Genomic DNA, 26,758 nt, shown 5'->3' on the forward strand with positions numbered 1-26,758 from the left:
AAACAATAGCTTGTTCACTCATCCATCCATCCAAACGGAACAGCAAGTACCCCATCTTTAAAAATATGGGTGAAGACTTATGTTTCTGTTTGATAATTTTTTTTGACTCAAATATATATATCCCCCCCAACTAACATGCAAAAAAAAAAGAAAAAAAAAAAGTTTTTTGACATTTTATGGGCAGAAAAGGTAACATGAACCAAATTAATTCAACTATTTAAAGTGTTATATCAGTTCTGCATCTTTCTCACTTACCAGAAAAGAGATGAAATAAAGTAGAAAACCTTTCACAGTTTAGCAGCTGTCGGCTCATAGACACACGATCCTCTTCTGACTAAACCTTGAAATAATACAACATTTTATGCATCATTGAGAGACTGAATAGCAGGAAATGTTATTCACGAATGAACTGCATTAACAGACTTTGGTTCCAGAAGAAGAAAGAGGACGAGTTTAACTTTTTTTCCATCCATCCGTCCGTCCGTCCGTCCATCCAGTTCTATGTTTGAAGCCTGAGCTCTAACCACCAAATCTGCCAGAATCATGCACAGAAAGAGCAAGACTCCACAAGAGTACAGCTGCTTTTAAACACAGCAAGCAGTTTTATTTAGAACTTGACCTGCGCTGCTCGTAAGCAGCTACAAGTCGCCCCACAAAGAGCGTGTGCTATCCGCACAGAACTGTTTAAACCTGGCGGCAGACTAAATTGCACACACGCTGGTTTCCCCCATTCACACATAAATAGACACCTCTGCACTCCGCTGGGATTATCATGCATGATGCCTCTCAGACTGAATGGCTGGTTTCACACTGACAGCCTGGTGATCTCTTGTCTTTGTCTGCCTTTGAGAACCGCTGAAGCTCCCTCCATCGCACACTCGAACCTACTTTTCCCTTCCCCTCTGTGTATGCAAATCTCCGCCTAAGTGTTGGTGTGTTACAGGAAGGCAGAGCCAGGCAGGCAGGCAGACAGAAGCCGCAAAAGAGAGAAAATGAGCATTATGTAAGACGGGAAATCCAGGTCAGACAGTAGATTCATCCTTTTGTTTTGCACGCTGAATGGGTTCCACGGTGCATTTAACACCAAAGAGCCTCACTGCAGGTATGATTTTTTGGGAAGTCAAAATCTATTCATGGCTGAATAATAACCATAACAACAATGAGAGTTCAACATTTTCATGTAAATGTGGAAACTTACACTCTAATGTACTTGGGGATTTATCTATTTTTGTTGTGTTTGATGCATTTGGGCCCAAAATTGATATCAGGCAGCGCTTTGAAAAGGTATCCGAATCTCTTGTGTTTCATGAGCATTTTCTCCACGTCATGAAATGCACATTATTATTGGAAAAAAATAATTTGTTTACGTGATGGACCAACACAAAGAAATAAACAGCTCTGTTACTCTGATACCCATAAAAAATATGCATCTAATTACCTTCAGTAGGCACAAAAGAAGTGAACAGAGCTAACATGGACATGAAATTTGGACCTTTTTTACTCTGAAATGTACCAAAGATTGCGTATGGTAGATAACCATTGAGCAGTATGACGATGAAAATGTTAGGGCAAGACATCTTGAACGGTAAGCTAATGTACCCGCCCCCCACAGCAAATGGACCAATCAACAGCTGGCTTGAAATTGTAGTTTCTGATGTGTATACGGACACAGTTTAGGGGTTTTCAATGTGCAGGTGTAGAAATCTAACTTGGTCACAGAGTTTTACCATGCAAAGCTGCTGTTCCATCTTTTTTATATTACCATAGTCAATCAGCTCTATGAAAAACAGAATAAATTTAATATAATATATAGTAATATAATGAAATGCAACAGCCTACGCAATCAGGCAATGTCTGACATCAAAGCATGTTTAATTGTTGGATTTGGCCAGTCAAAGTTTGGACATTTAATCCACTTGTGAATCTGTGGAAAAGATCAAAATTCTACTCAGTCTGACTTAAGTCCCTGGATTTTGAAAGTTAAGGACATAGCCCTAAAACATAAAAAAAATACTTAAATAATATACCTTGCATTTTATTGTTCTAATCTGGCTGGGTCTGAGGGGTAAATGCTTTTTTTTTGGACACATCACATAAAGAACAGCACATTTAATAATCAATTAATAACTTATGACACACAGTTTAAACAGCAGTGGAAATATTGGTAGATGTTACTCTGCTTCAGAGGTGCACTGTGCGTAAAACTCTAAATCAGGGGTCCCCAAACTTTTTCCTGTGAGGGCCACATAACTTTTCCCTTTTCTGGTGGGGGGCCTGAGTCAGTTTGTAACAGAAAAAGTGTGACGATAGCAGGAGTGCCTAAATGCAAAAATGTATTGTTTTCCAGAAAGTACAATCAAATAACTCTCGCTGGGTTCTTCACAGAACAACAGTCAGGGAATAAATAATAACTATTAATGAAATAAATAATAACCAAATAACCCTCTCTGGGTTCTTCACAGAAAAAATCCAGGAAATAACACTATTTATGAAATAAATACCATATTTTCCGAACTATGAGCCGCCACACCAAAGTTTTTTTTTAAAAACCCAGTAAACATACACATATAAGCCGCAGATATCTCTGCCGCTTCAGGTTTTCCACAGCAATGCAGCAGCAGCAGAGGGGGGTGGATACCCAACATTTGAGTCATAACAGGTAGATTGAATATCACATTTATTACAATTGAAAAAGAAAAAGTTGCCAAGTTTAGATTCAGGGGCGGATCAAAAAGGGTGGCATGGGGTGGCAGCTGCCACCCCAAATGAGAGCCTTGCCACCCCTCTTGCCACCCCAGCTGGCGACTATGAATTCAATAAATAGTTATGGGAAATCGGACATTAAGCGMACAAATCTCTTTTTTCCGACAACATTGAATGCAACACAATGGAACCTGACACCTACTGCTGAGTAGCAGGAAGTGCGAGAGAAGGACAGAGCGCCAGCAGCTTTGATGGATATATTACTCGACTGGACATTACGTGACTTATCGTGCGCTACACATGTGCCATTGCTGTCCATTAAGTCAACGTTATAGGTGGTCAGGAAAATACCACAGTCACGCAAAGAATCTGAAAAAATGGATGCAATATTTAGCGGTTAATTCAACCCTATGAATTAGATAACAAGGGCTTCAGATTTAACAGGCGAGGAAAAAGTTTTAACTTAAAGAAAACATTGAACAAGTGATCAGTGGGTCAGTTATACTAGCCTAACTGTTATTAGCCTGCTACTGACTTTKACAACCTTAACATGTGCTGCGCAGTTCGGTGTGTTTTGGTTCCGTTAGCACTAAAACAGGTCAACCCGCCCACCACGTCATCAGTAGAGCAGCTGTTTAAATCAGCTAATCAACCGCCGCTGTGCTCAGGCGAAAACTTATTAATAATCATAATATAGACATTTAGCCTGACAGCATAATGCAACAGACTGGATGTTATGTTTTAGTGTTTTTGCTACTTTTTTGTGTGGGAAATGTTTGTTTTTTGGTGTTGATTCCCCTGATTGGTAATCTTTGTTCTATCTGCTCATTGAGTTGTTGTCTGTCGGTTGCCACGGCAACGGGTCCGCTTGAAGCCAACACACAGAGCGAGAAAAGGCAGAATAGAAGTGGTGTTTGGTTCTTCACCTGTTTATCAGCTTTATTGTACCTTTATTGTGGCGCACTGCAGCTGCTGCAATTCCTAAAAGTTAAACAAGCGACAAAAACTGACCTACCGTATTTTCCGCACTATAAGGCGCACCGGATTATAAGGTGCACCTTCAATGAATGGCCTATTTTAAAACTTTTTTCATATATAAGGCACACCGCATTATAAGGCGCATAGAATAGACGCTACAGTTACAGTTCCTGCATTGAACCTATACGGGACGATTTGTTCCGTACTCTACAAATGTGGATGTGTAATAATAAAGAAGTGGTCCCAGAGTACTTTATATAGTAGGCTACCCCAGTTATTGTTTCACTCATGGTGTTGGTGTTGCGATATTGTGCCCAACTGCTTTCTGGGTAACACAGACCAACCGACACGCTGCCGCCGCAGTCTCCATCTCTCTTCCCCCGACCCCCCGGCTTTAAATGTATAGGGGCTGGTTTCTTGGTAACCCTAGTCGAAGCACCCCAGATGAATTCCCTATTAAGACATAATTCCGTGTTGCCCTGTTGTCACCCTGTCCAGGGTGTACCCCGCCTCTCGCCCGGCCCGCTAGCTGGAGATAGGCACCAGCAACCCTCCCGACCCCACTGAGGGACAAGGGTGAAAGAAAATGGATGGATGGATGGACATAATTTCATTTTAATGGGCGCCGGACAATACGGTATCTGAAAAAAAATTTAAATGCTCTCTGGTATTGTTCAGGGGGCCGGACCAAATGTGGAAGCAGGCCGGATCAGGCCCGAGGGCCGTAGTTTGGGGACCACTGCTCTAACTGCATATGACTCTTTCAGCTTTGTTAATATCCACTTTAAGCTTCAAAGTGTGACTTTCAAATATATGAATATATATTTATTTAATTTAAGCCTGTGCTATGTAAGTTGACAAAATTACAATTAAGCCTTTTTGTGGCTGGTAAATGTATTTTATTATTAAATCCCTGCATTGCTTTAGAAGCTATAGCAGTATAATGGGAAACGTCAAAGGAAAGTTTCAAATGTGTCACTTGCTAAAGAAACTTGGTTCTCAAGAGACAGATGTTTTTTTTTAAAGAAAGTGATAGACAGCAAGGAAAGCGGGGTGGGATTTTTTTGTCTCTGCCTGATGTGGTTTTGGATACTTGGGTTTTAAATGCTCTGTCCTACAGACTGAAAATCCAACTATCCTATAATGAGACCATATGAGGTGTCGGGTATTATAGGTTGGCATATATTGATTTTCTTTGAATAGTTTTTGTCAGTTAAGCGATGCAATTTTAATGTCTTTGGATTTAAACTTGTAAATCGCTGCCATACCAATGTTTTATTTCTGCAAGAAATAAACCTAGGCTATAGTCTCTACTTGGTCTCCTGTGATTACTGGCTGTTACAAATTTAAAGAGATCTGGAGCATCATTAGGACTTTCATCCACTGTTCATTGTAAATTATGGACAACATTATATTCTTTGAGAGAGACACGGCAAAAAACAGAAGCACTGAATCAGGAGTACCTTTATGGGGAAAGGAAAAAACAAAGCAGGGCACATAATTATTGGCAGCAATGACTCTCTCAAAGCCTCCTGCCCGGAAAGAGATACAAATAAACACGGAAGCACTGGTCAGGAGAGCTTTTCCTGGTAAAGAAAACATTGTTAGTGCTACCAGTGACTCCTTCTGTATCTACCTTGGGAAGAAATTAAGCCAAAACACTGAAGAAGTAGTCAGGGCAACTTTTTTTATGGTAAAGAAAAAAATTTACAGGGGACAGATTATGGCAGCAATAGCTCTATGGAAAGAAATAGAGCTAAATGAGCTAGCACTGAAACAGATGACCTGGCTCAGTTAGCAATGCTTCTTTCAATGGTTCAATCTAGGAAAGAGTAAAGTTTTATACAGAGCCACTGGTGGACCAGATGTACATTTTATGCAAACAAAAGACAGTCTTATCCACAATGTATGGAAGTAAATATGTGCCATCATGATTTGAATTAAAAATGCCTCTGAAATTTGAATATTGTATATTTGTACTTACTTACTTATTTGTACATTTTAGCACTGAAAAAGTACAAATATTAAGTAAGTACAAGTACTCCTTAAAAAAATATTCACAGTCTTTTTTTGTGTGCATTTGTTACCACAGCTGAATTAGCGAAGTGTGGTCTAATGGTGCCACTGTCTTTATCTCCAGTCAATTTGGAAAAAAAGTTCTAACACAGCAAGGAGCACAAGACTCAGGACCTTCCAGAAATCAAAAGTAATATCTGCAGCCTTTCAGTTTAATTTATTAGACCTTCACAAATGTGGTCATCTTATGGAAGCCATACAGGAACATTAAAGGCATGTGGAGGGAGGACTGTGACCAGTATAATTATTATTACACCGTAAATTATTACATCGTCATTAAGCATCTTCACCTGTTTCTTTCAAAGGACTGCCCCGTGATCCCTTTAGAGCAGGCATGGCTTCAAGTTGCTCCCTTGGTAACTCTCCAGCATGTATTATGTCGGCGAGATGGGATATAACTCTGTTTATGATGCTGTAAAGATCTTTTTGGCTGAAGCCCCTGCTGCCCACGGTGAGGCTTTAGGTCCACAGTAAAGCTGGAATGGGCTGTGCCCTTGGAATGGTACTGTAAATAACATTGTCTGTGTGCGTAGGCGCCTATTAGGCCAACAGTTCAGGCTCGGGTTTTAGTTGTTTTTGTGATTCCAAACATAAAACAAAACAAAACAAATTACATCTGTGGAACTGCTTGCAAAATGGCTTTTTGTTTGTACCCACGCTTTTCATGTCTGAGGATTGGCTTTATGAATGAGTGCTCTCAGTTCTGAGGATAATAAATATAAGTCCTGAACTATCTCTACATGCACAATGCTCATTTCTTACATGAAAAATAAATAAATAAGTGATTGACATTTGGGGCCTGCCATAGAAATGCATAGGAGAGCACTGAAATGCCTTTCAAGTAACCATGGCGAAGTAACTAGTGAAAAACGAACCAAATTAAAATCAAAACAAATTCTAACTGACACAAAACAGGAAGTCAATGTAAGACATCATGCTAGTTTTACCCCACATGCCACTGGAAGCATTTTGGCTAATTTTAGCTTATACACTAGTTTTAACATATTGAATGGAGTAAGTCCATGTTACTCAAAATGCTTGTGACTCTCCACATGCTATTGAGTACCTTGTAGCTTACTTTAGCATTGATGCTAATTTTTAGCATCAGAACGCTAGGTTCCAACCGACGGGTTCACTTTGGCAGGCCCCATTTAAATTTCTTGAGAAATTTTCTAGTCTCTATTTGTTAACTAATCGTCACAAGCCTTCAGTTCATGCAATCTGTCAGTTTCTTGATCCGTTGATGATGAACTTTAATAGCAGCAACCACCGTCTCTCAGACAGTTTAGGCGTCTTGTTTAAGAAGTTCTCACCAGGACTTTCATAATGTGAGGAAGGTGGCCATCATAATAATCTTTGACCTCTTAACTTCTTCACTGGCTAACCAAACCAGCAGAGTACTTTGCTGCATGTGATGAAACATTGTCATGCATAAAATAAAATAAAAAAATTGTTTTTCTGAAAGAGTCTTCTAAAAATGAACAGTAAGTTTGGGTGTTGACTCAGTCCAACTCATCTTTAATGTTCCAGCTCAGATTGGTTCCCTACCCCCCATTATGCTTGAAGTAAAACTCTTTGCCCATTTCCAATGCAGCCATGCGTCCATCCATCTGGTCTTCCAATGGTTACTGTTATTTTATTAGTGCATAGATGATTTGAAAACCTGTTTTCAGTCTTGACATTTTCACTTATGTGTCCTGTTCAGTGGTGGTTGGATTTCAAAAATCATTAGAATTTGTGCCCGCTTCTTGTGACCCTGTTGACTATTTGCAACAAAGTGACTTGAGATCTTGGCGATTTCAAGAGTGATGCGTCCCTGTGAAAGATTTAACATTTCTGACTTTTCTAAGTCAGTTAATTCTGGTGTTTTTGGCACATTTTGTTTGAGGCACAGAAGCTGCCTAATAAATACACAAACCGAGGTTGTTAGGTTTAACATCGCTGAATATTCTCTCAATTTCACTTTTGCATCTCTAGCAAAATAAATTGCGAAGATAAACTCTAATTTAATCACATGTATAATTCAATACAGTTGACACTGCTGTTATTTTACTCCCCTTTCAAACCGAAAGGGTTTAATTATTAAAAAGCATATTTTAGATGTTTTTCACTCAACATCCTTTTGACTCATTAAGAACTCTGATGCACTGTTTCTCTTCACAATATAAAGACAAAAAAAACAACAAAATTTGATATTCCTAAAACTTTGTTTTTGGCTCATTAATGGTTCATTTTGATTTGGAGAATCAAGGAAAACATCTAAAACACACCATCCTAATTTATTGAAATGCAGTGACGTTCATGTTTTACACCAGGTTTTGATGTGTTAACAGTCACGATGGCAGCAATTACAACACATACCAGTTCAAAGCACTCTAAACATTAAAAGGTAAATTCAGTCCAATCATACATTGTTATTGACTTTGCCAGAAATCCCTCATTCTGAGCACGCATAGTTTATGAATTTCAAATGGGTTGAGGTCATGGATTTATGAAGGGCGTTCCATGAGATTAATGCTGCCTGCATAATTCATTCAAAAACAGTTTTGCTGTGTATTTGGAATCATTGTCCCCATTGGAATACTGAATTAAAAACTCTGATTCAACCTTTCAGCAGCTATTGATTTTAGGTGAAAAGACTCTGTGGGTGTCCCTCGTTTATTGTTTCAGTCACTTTGTACTATACAACGACACAATGGGCAATGAAGGAGACCCTCAGCATGATGCTTCTACCACTGTGTTTGACACCTTTCGGAATAATCCCATTATTTAAAAGCCTTACCTGGATTCTTTCAATGTGCTTTTTACTATCGCTATACAACTCTTGTTTTGTTTTTGCTGTCTAAATATAAAAGTTTCTGGAATGTAACCAGCATTTCCAGTACTTTTCACTTTACTGCAGGTTGAGTCTTTGTGAAAACTGAATGTTCCAGCAATAGAACGTCATCAAATCTACATGAAAACTGGTTCTGAAATGGATAAAAGCACGCTAACTAATCAAATTGAAAATTTGTTGGGCTATGCGCCAAAGTGTGGTGCATTTGAATTAGCAGGAAACATGCTAATTCACTTAGTGCTGCCAATTTTTGCCAAGAAGAACGGTCAGAATCGTAGATAGAATTGTTCCAGAATATTTAAGATAAAAACAAATAAATAAATAAAACATGTGAGTCTGCATTCATAAACTTGACCAGAAAGTCCACAATATGCTCTGAAAATCTGTGTCACGATGCGCGTTGGAGTTGGAAATAATAAACACCAACACAGTAATAATGCACCATGTTGAGATTTTGAATTGATTTTGAAGATTTAATAAAAAATCAAAATACAAAAACTTACAACAAAATACAGGTCGTCAGGGAGCCAGAGCAGAACAAAAATAACAGGAACCTAGAATCTAATGGGGTTAGGCAGGATTGTTCTTTTTCTTTTTTTAATGGCGATTGACAAGCAACATTTAAATATGCATTACAAAAAATATATGTATTAGGCAGGATTTAACAGAAGAAGGGGCTGATTAGGTAACGAGTTGCATGCGTGAGATGAGACTGAAGCAGAGGACTGATCTGGAAGCTGACTAGAGCTAGACAGAGCGAGAGAGGCTTAATGAGAGAGCTGGGGAAGGGGAGTAAATGGTAGTCTGACACAAGACAGCAAGAGAGCATAAACCAGGAAATAATCTAACCGTAACTCTCAAAAAGAATAAAACTAAGAGCAGACTAAGAGTAAAACATGATGATACTAATCAGATGAAAATAGCTGAACAAACGGAGGAAACAAACATGGATGAAGGAAAATGAGAAATCAATACAAGGAAATAACACAAGCAAGCACTCCGAATAACACAGGATATGACACATAGAGGTTTCTGTATAATTGTTCCCCCCTGGAAAATGGATACTTTTTTTCATTAATCATTAAGTGCATAAAGTTAAGGTTTTATTTATAATCACGATGAGTTTGCGAACCTCTCACTGCAGCTGCATACAAAACGGCAAACGTTAAGACACCTCTTTTTATTATTATTTTTCATTAAACACTGCTTGAATCGTTTCTGCTTCATCCCCCATTACAAAGTGGATCACAGAAAAATAAAAAGCCTTCGCCGCCGTCACAAAGCGTATGCGTTTCTGAGATAGCGTTTTGGGTTAATGGCTCGTCATAGCTCGCCTGCTCCCGAGTGCACACACGAGACCAAGTGTCGGAGAGCATTCTGTGCGTGAAACGCGCGCCGTCGACAACCGGCGGAGCAGTCAGAGAGGGCGAATGTAACCAAAGAAAACATGTGGCATCCTGCTAATGTCAAGCGCAGAAACAAGCAACTGTCAAAAGGATTAATTGGACTCCTACACACCGGCTTAAGCGCAGTGTCATGAACGTGGGTGTCTGAGTGCATGCACATCAGCTCGCTCTGATGACTGAGAAACTAACAGCAAGAATTATCAATTCCAACTGTGTGCGTTTGAATTATTTGTGCATGCTGCGTGTGTGTGTGTGTGTGTGTGTGTGTCATGGTGTTCCCATGTAATGTATGTCAGGCTCGCCGCGAGCAGTCAGTTTCAGGTTGGTCTCATTACCAAGGTAATTCCTCCAGAGCAACAGCCTCATAATGGCAGGAGATGGTAATGATCCTTTAATAGCCCTCCTCGTTGCCCACTGGCCAGATCCTAAAACCCGATTTGCCTACTGTGCTCCCACTGAGCTGAGAAGATGAATAGAAAACTAACCATCATTATATCTGCCTTAGAAATCAAATCTGAACACCCTTAATATACTTCTCTGATCCCTCTTTTTTCATCTTTCTTTTTTTTCTTCAAACATGGCGGTGTGCGAATGTAGAGTCATCTATGTAAGCATATCTGTAGCTCTCTTTTGTTTTGCTGGTGTTATAGCTTTTATGCGCTAGCAATATATATATATTTTTTTTCTTGAAGCATTTTCTTGATTTTGAGATCAATACATGTGTGACCGGTCCAAGGTTTAACTCTGCGTTGTGTGTTTCTGTCGGTGTATCAAATAGATCAGGAGCCAGACCGTCTTTTAATTTGTCTGTCTGTTTGAGATATCCAAAGAAACCTCGGTGAGCTCTCTGCACAGTCTGGTCCAAAATGCCTCCCTCCTCCTGCTAGCCCACAGCAGCATTTTCTCTTTATGTGTTTGGACATATGCAAAAAGACTATATTTTCACCTTTAACAGTGACATTCGGTCACCCTTGTTGTAATGGAAAGGTTAAAAACAAACCAAAACAAAGCTCTGAACAGTATTTGTCACATTTTAGAAAACCCATATTTGAGATTTAAAAAGAACCATCAGTGATACGTCAGCACAGTCTGGTCCAAAGCACGTCCCTTTGCAAGAAAAAAGACAAAAAAAAAAAAAAACAAAGAAAAATTTGTCAAAATGAAATAAACAGCCAAGAAAATCCTGCCACAATTGTGAGAAATCAAGCTAAAGTAACACAGGAACTCTTATTAGCTTGCTGTACATTTAAATAAAATCTAATTTCGGCTTGTGTAGACCATATAACTTCCCACGGTTTAAAAAAAAAAAAAATTGACACATCTCTTCAATCATCAGAATAAATATGTAACTTATGAGAATTAGATTTAGAGAAGGAAAAAGTTTTCTATCTGGACCGATGGTGCAGCACGTTCAACCTCCTCCGCATTCGCTGCATGAGGTGCGTTCAAGTGCATTAGGAAAAATGAACTGCTCACTTCAAGCAGGCACTAATGAAAAGAAATAACTAACTTACTTATACAATGACTGGAATTCAAAGCTTAGCTTAAAGGAACACAATTAACTTCTTATATATTCTCATGTTACTTCCCCCAACCAGCTAAAAATCACACCACCTCAACCTCTAGTCGTCACGTTACACCCACAAAATTCAATGCATTCCATTTGGATTTTATGCCACAGACAAAACTGAGGGGCTTTTTTTTCCGTCAGTGGGTCTTTCATGCCCTCATCCCTAAAGCCCATATTTGTTAAGTGCAAAACTAAGTAGATGTTCATTCAGGTTTTAATAATTAATTCCAGGGCACAATGTGACTCAGGGGCAGAGCAGGTGCCCCATAAACCAAAAGTATCCCTCTAAAACAAATCTTCAAATTCTGACCCGGATCATTTGCTGCATTTTATTTTGTCCCCGGTGTCCTTACTGCTCTTGTATCTGTCAGCCTACCGATGAATAAAGGTCATTATTACCAGAAAAGACTGACTAGGTACAAGTAGCAGCATAATGCTGCGATTAACTCGAGGCAATGCAAGTAGAGCTCTGCATGGAGGGAACTGAAACACAAAACTCCAAACAACAGGCTGAGTGAACTGATGCGAAAGAATTAGATTTGCCCCATTCAAGCTATCATAAAATAAAGCAGATATAACTTTGTTAAATTGTCACTTTTGAATGTCGTCTAACATCTCTCCTGTTGACGCATTTTCTCAGAAAACCTCTGTAGCTCTTCCACAAATTCTTAACTGCTTCAGTAGTCAACACTCTTCTTGCCATGTTTGTCCCTTTAGATGAAAGGAGATGTCTTGATAGGTTTGCAGTCGTGCCACAATCGAATGATTGATAAGGGAAGAACATTCCTGGTTTGACCTGTATTCTCCATTTGTTCACTAGAGTGGAGCTCCAAATGGGGTTTCACAGTTTGAGTTGTAAACCTGTGCTGGTTCTTGTTTTGTTTGACAGTTTAATCGGTTTCTATCTGTAAAACACCAACTATTGAAAAACCAATACCCGGAATAAAGGTCCTGCTTTTTGACGGGGCTGGAGGCGAGCTCAAAGAAAACCCGGCAATCAATCAAAAATGTTCAGCGTTGCCGCGTTTGATGCAAGTCAGCTTTACTTTTTGTCACCTGATCTGACTGAGGGGAAAATGAAATCGGAGGACTTAAATGAAATTAAAGAATCTCGACAAGCACGTGAATAATGTCGAGTTCCTGCTTGTTTCTAGCTGTGACGTCTCCACCGAGACGCTTTTTCAGCTGAATTTAATAATGTGGCTTGTGATTCTCTTCATAAACGCTGACCAAACAGAAATCTTTAAAATACCGACTACGTCTTTTTATACATTAAGAATAATTAACACGGGATCCCTGCACCTGTTTTTATTGAAAGAAAAGTGATCATACCTAAATAGAAAAACACTTCTGATTATTTTTCCACTTGCTGTTGGAGATCACTGGTGCAGACGGTGGGTTACAAATGGACACCTGATACTTTATTGATGATCACTCAAGATCAGCTATGAGTATTTAGGTTTTTTTTTTTTTTTTTGCTGAGGTTCTTGAGTTAAGAACTACTTAACATCCAAGTATAACCCCAGTCAAAACCATTTAAGTGGTATAAACAGTTTGAAGTGGAGCTGTGCTTGCATGATCTTCGGTGTCTATGCGAATATGCGAGAACATTTCTGTTCTTCAGTCATTTAGCAGCAGTAGCTTCAGTCCAATGCTTCATATTCAGAGGGATTTCCCCCCATCAGTCCTTTGAGTTTCCAAGAGAATGACGCTGAATGTGGAATCTGATTGAGTGGGCGTCTGTGACCCCCGCGCTATCTGAAGTGAAACATTTAAGAAAAGAGCAAAACTCCATGCTAATCTCTTCCAAATATGGTTGGCTTTCTTTCAAATCTTTTATGAGATTCATGCAGATTAGTTTGCGTAAAAGAAAAATAAAAATCAAAGTGTTGGGGGGGGTGGGAGGGAGAGAATGACTTTCTGGAGGGTCTTTTAATCTCTGAGGCATCCGCTCTGTTGACATGATAAGCACGTGCTGAAGACATGAATCCATTTGTAAATGAATATGAGAGAAAAATTATTCAACAGGCAGGGAAGGAATGAAATAAATAGCTGATCAATTTCCAAGCAATCCATAAAATCCAAAATTTGTTCAGTTGTTAACCCTAAAAATTTACATATTTTTTGCTAAAGAATCCAAGAAACACTTCAGTTTTTATGGCGCGTAATTTTTCAATATGAATTCCTGTGTCAGACCTCACTTATTTTGTATCAGGATTCTAAATTAAGCTAATATCACCCCACTCTGGAGGTCCATAGAGGACTATTTTTGCCAAAGTCCAACTCCTCTTATTCCTGTCCCTCTTTTTGTGGCCGTTCTGCTCACTTTCTCTCCAAGTATTTTCATTTAAATGATTTAGCTCCAATTCAAGCCGGTCTTTAATCAGACGTCAGCACAACTCACCAATATTATGACTGCAGCACATGATTACAAATATTCCTCTTCTTTCCTGCAAGCTGTTAAAATGTGGCTTATATCATCCCTTGCATGTTTTTTGGACATATTACTGCCTGCTGTCCTCGGTCTCTCTCGTGGGAATTAAAATGAATAAAAAGTTAGTCGGAGGAATACACTTTGTGGATTTCGCTAATTACCACCGATGCACAAACTAAATTTACCAAGTTAGCTTCTACTAAAGGCCGGGCTTATCTATGTCTTTCTGGGTCGATTGGCTGTGCAACGCTGCGGTTGATTTATAAATTGGAGCAAGTTTTCTCCTCTAACTGTTCATTAAATTCCAGAAAGTCCATGTGTTTTGCTGTGTGTGTTTGTCATCCACAGCGCTGTGAAATCGCAGTGCCTGCTGTGTGTGTGTGTGTGTGTGCGTGCGGTCATGTGTGTTTCCAGTCTGTGTAGCTTTGTGAAGAGAGAAAAAAATGAGGTGGGGGGGAAAAACGGGCAAAAACAAGAAACTGTCAACCCTATTCATCATCATAGCATAACAGTAGAACTGTTGATCCCAACACACTGTCCAGGAAAAAAACTACACCACCTGGATTTATCTAACAAAGGAGGCAGTAGCCTCTTGTTGGAAATGCATTCTCTACTTATTCAGCTCTGGGAGAAACCAAAGATGCAGTAAAGTTTATCAATGCCAAGTACATTAGCAGCGGCCAGACCTGAGAGTGGATTTTGACGTGCAGAGAGAAAATGGAAACCAAAAGGCGTGGTTTAGTTTTGCAAACTATGTGGAAAAGAAACACCTCAGAGTTCCATGCCGTCAGATTTATAGCACTTTGTGCAGTCCTGTGAGAAACTGTTTGGTCCTTAAACATTTTGTTTGTCATACATACATGTTTTAGATAACAAAATCAGTCCTATAGTTAGACAAAGATTACCTTTTGGTTAATAAAATTCACAATTTTCAAGTAAGGATTTGACTTATTTATTCATTTGTGTACTGAGGGGCAAATACTATGCAAACCAACCTGACTGGTTAAATCGTGAATCTGTTTCCCACAGTTTTTTAATTTTTACTTGCCACACTCAGGCATGATAACTGTCAAACCTGTAGAATTGAGATGTAATTTAAAGTAACTTGTCTAGCAAGGTGAAATGGCCAAAAAGATCTCTAAAAACCCCGATGGAAAGAATTTGTAGAAGTAGGAAAAACTGTTGACAAGTCTGAAAAGGGTTATGAAGCAACTTCTGAGGCTTTACTCCTGAGAAAAACGACATAAAATGACATCAAGCTGTTGTAAACCCACCCAAAAGTAATTAGCCTAGCAAGATGACCTCAAAACTATATTCAGGTCTCATCTAGAATAAAGTACAGTTAGCTCAGAGTCAATGACTCAATAATAGGGAGACTTGGCAAAATGGTCGTCCACTGAAGAGCTCCAAGGCCGAAATTTGGAAAAAGAAAAACAAAGACCTGTGTGACATTTGCAGAACAACATCTTCGTGCAGCAGACGGGGGTTTGGTCCCAGAGCACCAGGTGTTTTTGATGGGAAATTTACACATCAATCTCCAGGCAAAAGAAAACTGAGCTTGAGAAAATGGTGGCTCATAATGGGAAATATTTTGAGTGAACTTCTCTGAAAAGTTTCTGGAGGGAAACTTTTCTCAACTCATTCAACATAGATGGCTATTCTACCAAATATTAATGAGAGTGACATAAATATTTGAATGGGAAGAAAAACCATACATATCAATGTTCTGTTATTCATCAAATAATAATAATAACTAAAAAATCTTTTCCAATACTAAATAGCATGAAAGAGAAAAACATTTGCATGAATGAATCTCTGACAGTGAGTACTAAAAAAGTTTGAGACTTTTTTAAATAAAGTTTATGGAAACATCAAATTAAATCTGCATGATAAATGTAAGCTTGAAGGGCAGAAACTCTCACCAGGTGTTATTAGCATGCAAAACCTGAATGAGTGAGATTCAAACACAAAACAGCCAACCAAATGTTGCATTCCTTTGCACTTGTTACATTGCATACGCTGTGACGTTGTGATGATGGTTGCAATTCAACATCCATTTTCTTACACCTTCGCCCCTGGTGGGGCGGGGAAGAGTTCTGGTGCCTATCTCCTGCTGTCAACGGGCGAGAGGCGGGGTGCAATTCAACATGTTGTCAACATATTGATGATTTGTAAAAAAAAATATCCATACGACCACACACCCCCTCAAAGCCAACCGACAAAGCTGCGCCTGAAATGAATTTCTGTCAAAAACTATAAACCACTGAAAATGTTGAAAGATTTCTGGGCCCATGTCACCCCCAAAGTTTCTAACATCGCCGCTGGCAGTGATTATAGATACAGTTATTTTTCTAACGAGATAAAACAGCCCAGAACTTTACCATGACTGCGCTGCCTGGGGCGAGACGGAAGCGGTGATGGACTTCAGGTCTTATCAGCCTTTTTCCATAGGAGATCCAGTGCATATAGGGTACATGGACAGGTCGAGTGTATTGATTTGTCAGGGAGAACACCTCCTGGAAGCAGATTGGTTTGAGGGTGTCAATGTTCAATCTGTTGTGTGTGTGTGCGTGTGTGTGTGTGTGCGTGTGTGCGTGTGTGTGTGTGTATTTGGAAAGCTCAGTGGTCTGCAGTTTCACCACAGTTGCCTGCCAGCTTCTCTCCTATTTTAATTAGAGAAAAAGCATCTACAACAAAGGTCACAAATGAAGGATTGGAGGAGAAAGGAGTGTTTGCAATGTAAACTAAACTATCTCATTCGGTTTCAGGGACTGTGCATGGTTGCTCTGTCTGTATTTTTTTTTCATGCTTTTACCATTTTTTTAAAGTAAAGAAAACAAACAATACAGTGTTGGTGACGTGTATAGATAGACAAAGAATTTGAGCTTTTAATGTGTTTGCTTGGATATGTACAAAGAGTGTTGTAGAGACAAGTCAACTTTATTTGTATAGCGCATTTCAGCAATACGGTAGTTCAAAGTACTTAAAGAACATCACCAATTATGAAACAGGCAATAAACATTACATTTTGTCATATGCCGTCCTCAAAATCATCACCACACATCAAATTTGTTGGTCAAAGTTCCATTTACTATAAAGGAAACTCTTAACAGTTGGGTTTTTCTCCTTTATTCAAAGGAACTCAGTGTTTCAGCTGTTTTGCAGTTTTCTGGAGACGGCATCCAGAAAAGTGGGGCAGTGTGTTGAACTGTGTAGCTAAAAGTTGAAGTAAGATACAGTTGGATGAAAAGGAAAGGTTGCAGTTTGTTCTACTCAAAACTGTAAAAACAAACAAAAAAAACTTACATTTATCACAATGCTCCAATTCAATAATGTATTTGTGTGGGAACAATTTGTCTCTTTTTTCCTTTTTCTCTGGCAAACAACTTCTAAAACAGAAGTTTGTTATAGCTCACCCCGTAGCCTTCACTTACGCGAGGCAATTTCATTTGTATTGCACATTTTTAGCAGCAAGGCAAATCAGAGTGCTTAAATGATTAGAAGGAAAATAAAGCAACAAACAAGGAAAAAAAACATCAAACTACGGTGTCAAAGAAAGGGAAAAAAGATGACAGGTTGAAAAAAAAACTATTCTTTATATTGTCCCAGTTGTTATTTATCAAAGGCGGCTCTAAACAAATGGGTTTCTAGCCTTGATTTGATTCACACGATTTAGAGGACTAAGAATATTTGAAATACTGCCAGGCCTGAGTTTTAGACAGCAATTAAAAAAAAAAGGTTTAAAAAGTGCGTAATTTCTTTCAAAAAATTAGATTTTCAAGAAAAGAAAAAAACAATGCTGATGATAAGATCGGCATATGTGTTAACAGGCTGGTTGAAGATTTTAATCACGACGTGTTGGATGAAGGACAGAGCCGTTTAACTGTTAGGGAACTGTACAACTGCTGAATAAAAAAAAAAAAAAAGCTTTTCAGAACTTAAAAATGCTAACAAAAGATTGTGGTGCGGTTACATAAGGAAAAAAAAATAAAGTCCCCAAATATCTCAAATCAAATTTGTATTTGCAGCTTCTATGATTTATGCGCAATAAAAGTTAATCAGCTACTTCTTGTTTTTCTCATTTCGGCAGACTGTGTGAGTTTTTTCAGCTGTTTTCAATATTGGTGTGACTGAGGACATTCCTTTAACACTAGTGACTAATAGCCAGCATAATATGACATAATACGACTTCTCAAGCAGTGACTCATGGGCTCCCAGTGAAGGATGGCATAACTGTAACCAAAGAGCTATGTGAGTTCTCTGCCTCAGATATACACGTACAATGTGTTTTTCACTTCATTTAGTTGGGCTTATTGCTAGTTTAACATTACCCAACCTGGTTATATCACATAAAGTAAATTAGGAGTAATAACTCTATGATTGAAAAAGACAAAAAAGAGAGGAAAGATTCCAAAAGCGTTCATCTTTCTGATTGTTTAGTTAAAAAATATGGTTTAGTAAAGCACTACTTTATGTAAAGCGACTTTATAAAGTAATTCATGTCTGTCAGAAATGCTATTATTACTGCGTTACAATTACTGCAATATATTTTGCCAGAATAGTTGATGACAGCGGCGGCTTTTCAGAGAACTGATTTATTTTAAAAAGGGCAACAAGGCTTCATTTTAATAAAGTGACTGAAAGAAGATCTGCATTCGCAGCTTCTGTAATTTAAACACCAGCTAGGTTCATATGAGCACTGGTATTAATCTCCCGAAAGCAAAAGATGAGTCGTGTAACGCGCAAAAAGATTGTTCCTGGGATGGAGATAAACACGTCCCATCCCGAGATTCTTTCACTGAATCGGGTTTGAAAAGCTGTACGATGTCTGGGTGTTAAAACAAGCAGAGCAGCGTTGGTTCAGCTGTTGACAGAGATACATCTTGCCACAACAATGATGCCAAGATGTACAGGGGGACTCAGGATTTTGAACACCTGGCTGCTTTTCTCCTGTGACTTTGTCAAGTTTTTGGCAGACTCAAAGAAAGCTGCTTAAAAGAAAATAAAAAATATGGGTTTGTAATGATTTTTGTGTAACTCAGACTACATCTCGGAAAATGGCAAAGAATATTTGTCAATTGATGGACTGTGCAAGGTGATCAGTGGCTTCTTTTCTGGAACATCCTGTTGGCCAAATTTGGCCATCAGAATGACATAAATAGACTGCTTGACGAGAGCCAGAAATGTTGACGTCACAACAGGTCATCCCTCCGACGTGGGCAAAGAGCTTCCCACGCTCTGAACAGATTTACTGAACCAACAACGGGCGAGACAAAAGGTTAAGTAAATCGACAAGAAAGCGTTAGTCAGAAGAACGGTCCGGTTCAAACACAAGGCAGGCCAGGAGAGGCAGAGCAAGTCCAAAGTCCTTTGTGCAAGTCGTCAGAATCAAGAGACGTCACTGAGATTTCAGAGCTGTCAGCAGAATTCCTCACAGTGCAAACAAGGAGCATGTAGAAGACGGTGGTCAAGATTCAGAAACAGGTCAGGCATGTATCCCTCAGAGTCTGTGTTGAGAATAAATAATTTTGTATTTTCCTTCTATCTCTGTTAGCTAGTTGCTCAGCTGAAGCTAAAAGAAATGACATGTTAGGAAACGTCCTCAAAGCTAAGATTACAGGATGCTAGGAGCTAGGGAGTAAATTAGAGAGAGGCTAATAAAGGAGATCGCAACCTTTTCTGGGAGACCATTTTCTCTGTTAGCTCTTAAAGGTAGCAGGTCATAATGGACCAGCTGTATTTTGGTATTAACAAATGGAATTCAATGAATTCAACTCACTGACTTGTCTGTAACCTCATATATCAAGACCTGGAGAACGGTTCATTCTCCACATCTAAAAATAAATAAATAAATAAAATGATAACATAGGATAACACCAAGTTAATAACACAGGAGTTTGTGTTATTAACAGGACAAGCGAGTGCAATCAACACCTAGAAGGATAACGAGCTAATCAGCAGGTAATGGTTGGTCGGGGTTGGGATGTCATGAATCAAGGCAGGAAACAAAGAAGACAGGGATATGATGACAGTCTCATGTCTTCTACGCAATGGATCAGACTTGATCCCAGGTAAAATCAAGAAGACTAATGCATTAGTAAATACTGGAAAATCCTCTCCTGACTTCTTTTGTTGTCAGGAATGATGGAATGGTTGTACCAACACGTCTCAAAAGGTCAAGCTTACGGTCAACAAACCAAATGGGTGAAGTACAAAATCCACTGTAAGCAGCCCTGTAAGCCAACACAGAGCAGCGTAAAAAGTTGCAACTTATTTCCGTTAATATTCTAGAACCATAAAAGCTAACGCGACTCTTTACCCGTCCCACGAGGTCGCGCAGTTTTTACCTTGAATACAATAGAGCTTTTCGCGCATTAAAACAAACAGTTCGTCTGCCACAGTTCCACTTCTTTGCTTTTTCCCCGGGCGGCTTATCCACTGCATCAGCACAACACTATATATGCTCTCTGACGTCCTAAATTAAACACAAAGGAGTTGCTTTGAAAGCGTCAGCATCATTAACGGCAGAATAATTACCATGCACTCTGAGCTGCACTGCTCTTCACCGTTCTGTGGTCCTTTTGTGCATCCGGCTTTCATTGAATTACATGCCCCCGCCCTATTGTTTGCGACCTTTTCTTTTTCCACTGGTCAGATTTTTTTTTTTTTCGCCCCCCCAAGCATAACTCATATCCTGCCCTTTCCTTCACAACATCTCTTTTCAAGTCTCTTCCAATCCCTCTCTGTGTGTCATCAAGTTAAGGAATTAAGTCTCTCTTTTTGTGACTACCTATATCTTTTATTGACTCTTTTTTTATTATTATTTCATCTGCTCCCCTCTGTCCATTTTCATTGTCTCTCTCATAGTCTTTAGCTCTTTTTTTTTTCAGGTGTAAAAATTGGATGACATGTGGAGAGTTGTGGATTAAAGTGAATGTCAATCACCTTCTTTTCTATCCTCTCTCCTCCAGGCGATGCTCCCCAGTGGATTCACATACCTGTGGGGATTTTTCATTTTTCTCTCCGTCTTCCTTTTGTCTCCTTGTCTCTCATCCATAACCACTGTCACATACACAGGGCCGGATGCTAATTGCGTTTCCAAAGGAACTTCCAGCCCAAACACCTAGTCACTTTTTGACCCATACTTAAGGAAACTGTCTGTTTTTGCTTTGTTTCTTTTTTGTATTTTTACTTTCTGGCTTTCACCCCTTTCCCCCCCCCTCACCAGTCTTAGTCTGTCTATAGTTTCTCCGCCCCTCTCTCCCTCCCTGCCTTGTTATACCTGAGACCTGTGGAGACAAGAGGAAAATCTCTCCTCCTTTCATGTGATAAAAATCACAGAGCTGTGGCTGCATCCAAAGCCACTAAGCCTTTGAAAGGAAAACAGCTTTGCGGAAAAGAGTGACTGGCAGTTTGAGTCGCAGGAGAAGTGGCGAATAAAAGACAAGCACCTTTTCTCTTTTTTCGTTATCTCCGCCCGGGCAGACGACAGAAATGGCAGATCACATAAACTGACCTCTTAATGGCTACCGTTTTCATTAGCGCTCGGGATAATGCAGCGTGATTCAATGGCTGGAGGGACTTTTCTTGTTAAGAAGAGAGCAAAGACCCCCTTTTCTATTTTTACTCGTATGTCAAACTGCAGACAAGAGAGAAGCAGCTACAGGCCTGTTCATCAATCACGGCATCAACTTTAAAATTTGACTACCTTTGTGTGTGATTCAACCTCAGTATAAATGTGACGGGATGAGAGGACTGTCAGAGAACCAACGGCATCGCGGACACCGAAGAACCTAACTTTGTACCTTTTTGCTTTTCTTAGACAACCATAATTTTGAGCAGCCCATTTCTCATCTGCATCATCATATATCATATGGGAAGCAGGAGTTTAGAGCATTTATGCATGCCACCCAGAGATATTTAAAGACCAACAGCGGTCAAGGGCTGAGCCAGAAACATTCATTTAGTCAGTGGAAAATAATCAGTTGTGAGCTCAGCCAAAAGAGCTTGTAGCAAACGTAACGTAATAACATAAATAAATGTAATAGCTACAAGCTCAACCAACTTGTTGAGTGGTATTTAAAAAGAAGAAGAAAAAAGACTGAGGGAAGTTAAAACACAGTGTGTGTTTAGATATTAATCCGACATTTCATCATAGTTCAAGCACTATTTTTTTTTCTTTTTTTTTACGGTTTAAATTTGACTGATCAAAAATGAAATTCTAGGGTTTTGAGCTCAAGTTGTTTTGATTGGTGTTTTTTTTCTTTTTTAGTGCTGGGACCAAAGCGTGGTCAGGGGAAACACAGAGAACTGGTGTTTAGTAAGCTCTAGCACCAGTTCATCATCGGTTGGTGGAAAAGGCAACCAAGAGGCTGCACGGAAAACTCCTCTTTCAACAGGAATGATTGTTTGGCAAAGAAAAAGTTTAAGTCTCTAGATGTGAAAAGCTCCACAAAGTATTCACCAGGCGTTTTAGGTTTGCACTGCTCCGGGAGTCATAGCCATTTTTCTTCAATTTCCCAAACCTTCCTTTGTGCTCATCTACCACATAAAATTTCAATACATTTCAATTACACTCTAATATTCGGTTACTATGTGACATAATGTAATAAAAAAAAAGGGTATGAATGCCTTTGCACGGTAACAGTATTTTGAAACTTGTCATAACCTGCCAAAGACTTTGTTCAGTATTTAACACTACATGGAGCCGCGTGATGGAACGGCTTTGTGAGAGTTCAAAGCTCGCTAATAAATTAAAGGCTGCAGATGAAACAGAATGCGCCACAGAAAATGAATCAGTCAGGGGACTATCTTTATGCATTAGCTACCTTTGAGACATTGTGTCAGGATTAGCGAGGGACACTTGGGGCGCATAACTAAGGTGACCATTTAAATTGCAAGGCACATGAAAGATTGAGGAGTTGTCTGTGTTTGGTTGTTTTAAAGTAACGTGACAGAAGCCACCTGGAAGTAACCCCTCTTAAACAGATGACATTGAAATAAACTGCTTTTTAACTACAGTGTACGGCTAATTAGCACTGAAGGATAGGATGGAGCTGGTGCAGCAATGCAGGGTGGCAAAGGGTATTGCAGTTAATCTGTCAGTTTAGTTATTAAATCAATCGTTTAAGAAAACAAAAATAAATTTTTGATCCCGCATTTTCATGTTGCACCCATGTATTTTCACATATAATGTTGGTGAAACACCCAACACATCTTGTAAATAGAATTAGTTATAAACTCTGGACAAGAGATTGAAGCAACCTATATATTTCATTGCATTTTTTGACTTCTAAATATTAGACTTACAAATAGGGATTTCTGCACTCTGAACTGATCAAAATTTATCACGTAACAACTCAACGCAGACAGGTGTAAAGCCATGGGTAATACTTATAACTTCCTGTTATTGCAGTACTCAGAAAAGGTTGTAATTTAAATATGTAAAAAATGTCATTTTCATGCTATGCTTAAGAAAAATGATCTTTTTGATGTACTGGGAATCAGTCTGTGCTTTATTTACAGGATTTCATGTGACTTGGTATTTTGCTCACATGAAGCAGCAGATGATAGACAGATTTTCACCTCATCTAATAAAATGTGGCCAAAAGCTCAGTCACAAAGCAACACTAATGATTTACCAATCCATCTATGATCTACTAACCCTTGGTCGTGAGATATAGATCATGACAGATCTCAGATGAGTTTGGCCCTAAAGGTAAGGTGAGTAACTAGGTCATAGTTTGTGTCAGGATGCATCCTGGGCTCCTTCTCTAGGTGGGATTTTTGTGCAAGAAGCAAAAGAAGATTGATCAGGCAGAAAGAAAAAAATAGAACAACTTCTATATTGCTTTGAACTGAGCCGTACTCTGAGCTCCTACAGCTAGAAGTTGAAACAAACAGTGTTGAACTGATAAGTAACAACATATTTATCTTTTTCACCGTTTTGTCTGATTTGTCTGTTTTGTCTTTGGTTCATGACAAAATTTTACAGAAGGCACGACGGAGAACGTTTCAGCGGCATCCAGTCTGAACAGAAATGGAAGACAATGACCTTGTGCTTCAATGACTTTTTTTCTTTCCCACTTCGAAAGACTTCGAAGTGGGAAAGTAGAGTAAAATCTTTCCACAGGACAATGTGAAGACCACCATGTTTAAGAGCTGGGTGGTGCTTTCTTGCCAGCGTACAGTCAGTTTTGCATGTCAAGTCAAAAAGTTGAATTTTGTTGTCATCGGACCTGAGCAATTTCTTCCACGGTTGTTGGAAGCCGACACAAAGCAGCGTAAAATGTGTAGCAAAGCTTAAGCAAGAATTATTGACATCTGCTTTCTTCTTGCCAGTCGTCAAGAAGAAAGATCAGACTGGTTGTATGCAGCCAATCTGGGACGGGGGCTGAACAAACAAACCGTAAAATTTTAATCTTGTAATAATAATTTGTGTAGGTCTGGTACATAGAGACTGACGTTTTTGGCTCTAACATGACAAAATGTTACAGCCGTCAGCATTTAGCAAGACTGTACTTTGACTTGAAAGGCCAATTATTTTTTTAGGTTTTTTTTATCACTACATAAAAAAAATAATTAAAAAAAATAAAAATCAAAGGGGACTGAAGTGAACTTTCGAAAAGGTGGAAGGAAACAGGAAGAGGAAGAAGGGAGTGAGAGATGGAGAAGTAGTAATGCATCATGCTGGCAGAGGTCAGGGGAGAGCAGGCTGTGTAATTAACTATAGAGGAATCAGGTAATCATGCAACTAATACACTGTTTCAGCAGATAATTAGTCACACTACGGTAACAGGATGTTCCCTATATAAATAAATATTTATGGTATATGTGTTTATGGGAGTCGTGTTGGAAGACCGACTTTACGATGAAAGACAACCGCATCTCAGTAAACACTGCAGGTACATTTGCATATATAGACCAACATTCAGTAATGCGTTTTAAATAACTGCCCAGCTCCATCTACAGTTTTCATTTTTCCCCCGTTCTCTATGCGCTCTGCATGAGATTAGTTATCCTGGTTCTCACCATTCCTCCTGTGCGTTCTCATCAGACACCTCAGAAAGGAGGCTAATAAATGCTAATCACAGGGACCCATGCTGCCGTCTCTTATTCATTAAGGGGCACACATTAACGCACCAAACTTTTTTTTTCATGATTGACAGTATTTTTATTAAATTGAACTCTTTCATTTCTTTACTCTCCTTCCTGCTACTTTTTCTTCATCTCTTTTGTTACTTGATGCAAAAGTGGCACGGTCTCTCCTTACCTTCTGTGTTTTTTTGTTGGGTTTTTTTTTCCCCCTCGCAGCATCTTCACTTCCCCAGTGAATACTAACATGTGATAATGTGGCCCTAATTACTGCTCACTGCCTTTTCAGTGGGCAGAGAGAGAGAGAGAAAAAAAACAAACTCTTCGGATGAAACAAACTCATCTTCCAGCAAAGACAGATGACTTAGTATTGTCTGGAGTTTGAAAAGTCATTGTGGCTGCTTATCATTCTCGCTCCTGCTTTAGTCATCAGTAGCATGCCTCTTGGCATCAGGAATTATAATTAAGCTACAACTAGCAATTAAGCTGTTAAATTTGTTGAAGCTTTAATCGTCCTTGACTGGGTAAAATGTGCCAGACTGTGGCAAAACACACATGACCTTTACCCTTTGACCCTTTGCTCTTCCTTAGTGTACCATTTGCAACTCTGGAAATAGATATCTGCAGCAAGTCAACATTTTTATATGGTTCTCATGAAAACTGATATTTAAAAAAAAAATCCCAAAACCAAAAAAATAAATTCAATACTAAAGTACCACAATCTTATTTGTGTGTCTACAAACTTACTAAAATTATTAAGATACTTAGTAGATTTTTAATGGGTAAAGGACAGCTTCTGAAGGGAGAATCTAATTTCATCCATTACGCAGGCAATGGGTGCAATTACGTTGTTAATTATTTTTAAATATCCACAAATTATTCTCAAAAATGTACGTTTTCTTGAGACCACTTTTAGGCATTTCGGCGTTGGCCTATTTCTGTAGCTTTTCAATTGGATCCTAATAATTCAATTGATTCAAACCTTATTTTCTTCCTCTGAAACAATTTTTCTTGAGATTTCTTGGAGTTGTTTGGGATCAGCATGTTCCCCAAAATCCACCTGGATTTCACCTTTAAATTCTTATCAGGAATGTTGTTGAGTTTCATTGCTCTTCCCTTCAATTACAAGAAGTCTGCCAGTACCGTGTCCTGAGAGTCGAACCTACTCCCTGCCAGGCTAGTCGGTGAACCACAGCGGATCCAATGAGCGTACAGGACCAATTTCTCATAAGTCTTCATCAGGTGCATCCTCAGAGCCACCGACCTCCGGATGTCTTCTACACAGGGCGTCTTCTACGGTTGTCTTCAGGCTCAGGTTGAACATGTATCCCATGATGCTGCACAGTTGATTCACGCACCACCTCAGAAGAAGCCTGGAGCTGATGCCATCTGGATCAGCAGCCTTTAGCACCTTGATCTTTTGCAGCCCCACTCCTCACCCAAAGTGTTGAAAGAGACGAGATGGTGGCGGGGGAGGAGGGATGGGGGACGGAGTCCTCTGAAGCGCAAGAGATGGACGATGGCTGAGAGCTGTGAAGTCCTGAGAAGAAAAGCCAGCTGTCGTCAAACATGATGGGGGTAGCAGCATGGGGGTAGAGAGAGGGGGCTGGTCAAACCTGCTAAAGAACTGGTGCAGGCCATTCTGCCACTATAAGGTATAT

This window comes from Poecilia reticulata, linkage group LG11, assembly GCF_000633615.1.
Source record: "Poecilia reticulata strain Guanapo linkage group LG11, Guppy_female_1.0+MT, whole genome shotgun sequence".
In the NCBI taxonomy this organism is placed as follows: domain Eukaryota; kingdom Metazoa; phylum Chordata; class Actinopteri; order Cyprinodontiformes; family Poeciliidae; genus Poecilia; species Poecilia reticulata.